This window comes from Cheilinus undulatus, linkage group 7 (assembly GCF_018320785.1).
Source record: "Cheilinus undulatus linkage group 7, ASM1832078v1, whole genome shotgun sequence".
Lineage (NCBI taxonomy): Eukaryota > Metazoa > Chordata > Actinopteri > Labriformes > Labridae > Cheilinus > Cheilinus undulatus.
In genome coordinates this window covers 17,859,642-17,866,477 of record NC_054871.1, presented here as the reverse complement: position 1 = coordinate 17,866,477, position 6,836 = coordinate 17,859,642, and positions in this window count along the sequence as shown.

Genomic DNA, 6,836 nt, shown 5'->3' with positions numbered 1-6,836 from the left:
TTTTGTCAATATACTGTAGCTTCACAGAGACAATCCCTTGACTCGGGAGCACTTTTGTTGTCTGTTGTGATTTGGCTATTTTTGAATATGTGTCTGCATCTGTACCTTTTCATATAGCAACTATTTGACCAGGACTATCCCTCTCTATTTTCATCTTCCTAATTCTTCAACTTCATCATTTCTATTCCTGACATGTCCTCCTATTTGAAGACTCTTTGCCCTGTTTTTGTTTTAACTCTGTATTGACTTTGACTCAAACTCACACCTCTTGCTCTCACTCCTCTCCTGTGATGGATAGTTTGCCAGGCAGATAGATGAAACAATCACAACAAGCCAGTATAAGACTCATTTGCTTGTGCTCTTCAATTGAAATAAATTGTTAAAACCAGACTCATTTATACTCATCCTACACTGAGAGGCTGCTTCTTAACATGTAGCTGCTGCACTGTACTTAATCACTATTTGAACTGTGAATATGTTTCATCCATTCAGCAACTTTTATAGCATTGCTTACAAAATGCTGAATGACTCAGACTCTCTGAAGTCCAAATTGAAGTCTAAATTTACAATAAAGAGACACAATATGGACAGAAGTATTCAGCCACCTGGGCATTACTTCAACAGGGACTGGGATGACATTGTATTCAAATACTTGTACTTTAACATTGATTTGGTCCCCCTTTTGCGGCTATAACAGCCTCCACTCTTCCCGGAAGGCATCCAGGAGATTTTGGAGTGTTTCTGTGGGAATTTGTGCCCATTCATTCTGTAGAGCATTTATGAGATCAGGCTGTTGGGTGAAAAGGCCTGGCTCACAATCTCCATCCCAGTTAATCCCAAGGTTCTTGATGGGATTGAGGTCAGGGCTCTTTGGATCAGTCAGGTTCTTCCACACCAAACTCATCAAACCATGTCTTTATAGTCCTTGCTTTGTGCTCTGGGGCACAGTCATGTTGGAAGACAAAAGGGCTGTCCCCAAACTGTTGCCACAAAGTTTGAAGCATAGCATTGTCAAAGATGTCTTGCTATGCTGAAGCATTAAAATTGGTCTTTACTGGAGATAGGGGCCAAGCCCAAACCCTGAAAAACAGCCTCATAACATTATCCCTCTTCCACCAAACTACACAGTTGACTCAGTGCAGTCAGGCGGGTAATGTTCTTCCAGCTGCACAGCAATCATGCGTCTTAGCAGTTGCCCGCTCTGCCATTTTACATGGTTTTCTGCTTTGTGGCAGATGTTCCTAAACGCTTCCACTTTCTAATAATATCGCTCACAGTTGACTGTGGAATATCCAGCAGGGATGAAATTTTACAAACTGTCTTTTTGAAAAGTAGGCATCCATCACAGTACTGTGCATGAAGTCACTGAGTTCTTCTCATTTTCCACCGTAAATGTTATAAATGGCTAGGTGCTTGATTTCACACACCTGTGACAACAGGTCTGATTGAAACACCTGAATTTAAGAACCAACAGTTGTGGCCAAATACTTGTTTCCATCTTGTGTACTTCTGGGTTTGGTGAATTTGGGCCCCCTGTGGGGAAAGTGCTACGTCTTTTCTTTGTGTTATGTCCTGCACGTGTGAAGGTACAGTTTCTGCTGCTGCAGCCTGACACCAAACCAGTGACACTGGTTTCAGGGATTGCAACTGAGTATATGGAAATGATCAGTTTTCTTATTTGGGTCATACTGATGCATCAATGTTAATTTTAGTCTGTTCAATAACCACCTAAAAACCTAAGAAAAATGATAATCTAACACTGAAATCTGCCATTATTTTCTTATCTTCTGATTCGTCAATCCACCTTGTCTAAAAAAAAAAAGTCTAAAAAATATTCAAGTCATATTATTATGGAATATCTCTCTGCCTGTACTGATGCCATGTCAAAGAATTTGATTAAGAGAACCAATATTTGTAAGAACCATTTATTTGGGTTATTCAAGATAATTTAAAGGTGTTTAGCACTGTATCTTTAAAAATATAGGTTCGTGCCATTTTCAGTTTTTTTCCCAAAATGTGAAACTCCCTCAGCATTTTGTAAATATCACTGCTAACTCCACTGTTTACCCCAAAGGTGTCAAAAGGCCTTGAGCTTATTCTGTTTTCCATGTTTCTGTCTCACATCATAATTAATTCACTATGTGGTGAAGTATTCACCCCAAGGATCAAACATGTTTTTCTTCTTTCAGAAGCTCTTTTCATGAGCTTTATTCTCAAGAGTCAAAACTTTGGTGTTGTTTTATGGGATGTTATTACTGGAAATTAAACTGGATGTTACTCTGAGCTGACAAACGGATGCAATGCAAGTTCAAATGAACACAGTTTAACAGTTCGCAGCTCTTGCGTTTTCAGCAGGTCCAGGCTAAATTTAAAGGTAATGTAGAGAACAACACAGTTTCTGGTGACATTTCTATCTCCTCTGTCCTACAATGATAAAGTGGGAGAGAAAAAGAGAGGGGTTAATGTGGAGAGGAAAAGAGAAAAACTATCTGGGGCAGGAGGAGGAGATAAAATGGAAAAAGGAAATAAAAGTATTGGTTAGAGAGAAATAGTGCAGTAAAAGAGGAGCTGAGCAGACAACAGGAGGAGAGAGAATGAAATAAAAGAGAAGAGGATGAAATAGAAGAGCAGAGGAGGTGATGATGGATCATGACTCAGCATTATTCTGCTGCCTGTAAGTGAAGCCATTCATCAGGTGACCCCTGATCTGTCTGCCCTTCATTAAGCAGCAATGCTTCTCTAAATACAAAGTTTGATCGCTGATCTACAGAAGTTTAAAACTGATCACTTACAGATGGTAAACATCCATATATATCTGAACAAATAAAAGAGCATTCTGTAAGAATAATCAAGATGCAGAGTTAAACAGAGACTATATTCAGGTCGTTCATTCTTTAGACTGAAATCACTGCAAAAACTGTCAGAAGGCAGTTTTTATACACTTGTCTCTCGTGAGCCAAACATCCATTGTGATATAATGTCATCTGATAAAACACATTTTTTCTTCACCATAAGGGTTAAAAATGGATGGAAAGAAACAAAGTGGCAAAATACTAATAACTGGAGATTCCCTTAGGTTTCCAATCTTAAACAATGCTCTGTGTTGAAAACTGCAGGAGCCGTAAAAGAGGACACACATCCAAACATTTCACTTTATTCCATTCGCATAAAACATCAAGTAATTTCCACTTGTTTTCTTGTTATCTCATTTATCTCTTTGTCAGCAGACGATGCTTGTTTTCCCCAGCATAGTGATTTAGTTGCCTAGGATCTTGAGAAAATGACGGAAATTAAAAAGGGAAAACATTTCTATCCTGAGATAATATAACACGAGCGGAGATTTCAAGAAAACATGTTCAATTTAGTTCCTTTCATCGGAATAAAGGTTAGATGTGTTTTCATATAACCTGGCATACCAGATTGACTGTTCCGCATATTCATATCCATCTGGGTACCCATCCATACACCGTGTTTGGGAAGGGCAAAACCTTTATAAAAAAATATCAGAGGATGATTGGGCGGATTTTCTGTCCGTCACAGCTATTATTGACTAGTCACAGTGACAAAACATGGAGTAGTAGGTATGCACACTCCTGGGGAGTCAACTCCATAAAGAGAGCTTGACAGGCAGCCTCTATCGCAGGTCAGTGGAGCCAGTTAGTGAGTCAAACTCTTAAGACGACTGTGAGAAGAGCACAAAATAAATCTGCCACTGTAGCTGCACCCATCAAATGATGCTGGTTGTTCTCTGACTGGAAGTTTCCACTTGAAGCTTTGAAGACGTCACCTGCAGAATCCCATGTGCATGACTTTTCATTTTTTTGTGTGAACTTTAGAAATAAAAATTCACAGTGTGTTTTCAATGCTGCAGCCATACAGCGCCTTACTGTTTTCATTCAGAAATGTCAGGAAATTTGAGTACATCACAGACTTCATAAATGCACCGCACCCAACACTGACATCAGGGGGTAATTCACAAATTATCAGAGGTCCTCAGGTTATACTAGTCCCATCTGAATAGTGCTTGAAAGAGAAAGAGAGAATTAGCTACAACTGTTTGGGAAGAGGAATCTCTTCTGGGGCTAGCTTACATGAAAACAAGGTCATATTACAGGTATGGGTGGTATTGGCTGATAAATCAGAACTTGTTCAGCAACTTTTCCTGTTGTGAAATTATTGATGCAAACACATGATAAAAAAGGAACTACAATGGAAACCTACACTTGTTCAAATACTGCTCCCATTACAAAATTTAACTCAACTTAGATCTAATCCAGAGACGGCTTAAAAAAATCAGTAAAACTGAACACAAAAAGAGAAGCCTGTATACTTCTTTCACTTAAACCAAACATTTAATTTGCCCCGTCTAAAACATGTATACTTTTACCATGATCTTAGCCATACAGTAGTTTTTTTAAAGCAAAAGATGTCTTCATTTACTTTGCAAAACTCAACATGTAATGTAATCTCTGAAATCTTTACTTCATTACCACTATAGTGTTGTCACTGAGTAGTGTTGTAACAGTGTGAGGCTGTCTTTTGTGCCCTAACTGCAGATCATACTTCTATGTAATCAAAGTTTAAACTGAAGACTTCCCATGAGCCCCTCTGCTGACAGTTACAGCTTTGGGGCTGCTTTATGGCTCTGTCTATACGAACGGCTTAAAGCCTGTGCATGCCTGATATGCTGTACAGCTGAGTGTCTTTTGTTGTACAGGCTCAGTGTAATGCACGAAAGGGACTGACAGTGGAGTGAGTAGAACAGATTCACAGCACTTATTGAAAGGCAACACTCCTTGTACCAGTGTATATGTCTTCCTTTGCTGAGTAATGTATATGCTCATTGCCTTTAACAGAATGAGAGACCATCAGCAGAGAATCAGCAGACCAAAGAATCCAGAGGAAAAAAGTGAGGAAAGAATGAAGGAGAAAGAAGAGAACAGAGAGAGAGGGAGGGGGGCAATACCAGTGATGGTGTATATTGTCTCTGTTGTCACCGCCGGCACTTTGATGCATTGCACTGCTGACCCAAAGACAATTGTGCAAATGCGGACAGCCCAGCGAATCTGCATATCGATTACTTGTGGCTGCTATAAATACGTTTTAATGGAAGTGTCAGCATGTGCCACGGCATATTAACTGAGCCTAGAGCCACGCTGCAGCTGGATGTTGATGGCAAACAGTACAGGAAACATCTGCAGGTGGTCTAAGGAGACGGTACTGACTGCAACATGGACACTGGAGGTTACATAAGAGAAGGCTCAGAGTGGATTATGACATAGCAGTACATATGAAGTCGTTCTCTCTTGTGACTGGTGACTGGTTCTGCCTTTTTATAGTGGTTTTATTAAGATACACAACATTTGCACAGACTGATAAAAACAAGACACATTCTTGTTCATGTAGTGGTTAAAGTACTGTTATGAGTTTGTAGAAGGAACAAGGAAATTGTTAACAAGGCATGACATATAATTCCAGTGTGCAGGGTTGAAAAGCTTCATTAGGAGAGCTGGTTGTGCTGATAAGTGTGTGTTTGTGTGGAAGCTGCAGAACTAGAGGCCTGAGGGATTAACAGGAAAATGAAACTTCTCTTCCCCATTTTCAAATTGTTCGCATATTAACAGAGCAGATAAGATTTTTGACACAGGGATAAAAATAAAGGCGTCTCTTTAATATCTGCTAGTGGGGGGAGTATGACTTCACACATCCTCATTTACAAACAGCGTATAAATTCATACATGCACCCAGCTGCTCGCACACAAACTCTCGCTATACTCCCTATGAGAATGGGGACATGTACACACTTTATACCAGAATCACTCACAGCACTCAAATAATTATGTATGTAAAAATATAAAACACAAAAATATACGACAATGTGGAAATTAGCACAAAAAACTGCACAAAAATAAGAGTGCTGATAAATAACTTAACTTAAAAGACATTCAGCTCCTGTGGGGAACTATGAATCTGAGTCAGTTCTGGCAACCCCTAAGGGCTTGTTTTAAACAAATCTCTCTCTGTTTTATTAGCTAAATTTATCCCATGGTTAGTTTTGCCTTATTTCAAGTAAAAAAGTCAGCATAGTCAAAATTCAAAATTCAAAAAAACTTAATTTGTCCCTGGCGGGCAATTAAAGGCACATAGAGCAGCAAGTAACGACAATATAGAAATTCAGTCAACCACTGCACATAGACAATAAGGCTAATGTTCAAAGTGCTAAAATACTAAATATAGAAAGTAGCACTACTACCAAACAATAAAATAGGGGAAGAAATAAGGGAAGAAATAAGGGAAGAGAGAGAGAGAGAGAGGGAGAGAGAGAGAGAAGGAGAGAAAGAGAGAGAGAAAGGCGAGGGAGAGAGAGAGAGAAAGGGAGAGGGAGAGAGAGAGAGAGAGGAAGAGAGGAAGATATAAAAAGTGTATTACAGTACACTAAAATGCAGTACAGAGCACTTAATCACAGCAGGTTAGTGTTGTCCCAAATCGTGCACTGCTGTTCTGCACTTACAGGAAGTGATGACTGTTTAACCACCTGTTTTCTTCCTCTACTTCTTTTATAAACGCATACACCTAACAGACATTAGGTGATTATTATCAAAATTTAATTTTACTCACTATCAAATTCACAACACTTGTATTTTATGTTAATATTATTAAATAAACTTTTTTGTGATAAATGCATTTTACTTAATTGAAATGTGCTGCTGTTGCCAATAACACTTCAGCTAACTAGTAGAAGCTAATGTTAGCCAGCGCGCTAGCATGCTTACAGTACTATATCCGCTATGTCAATGGTTTTCAACCTTTTTTTGTCCAAGGCACAACAAAGATCA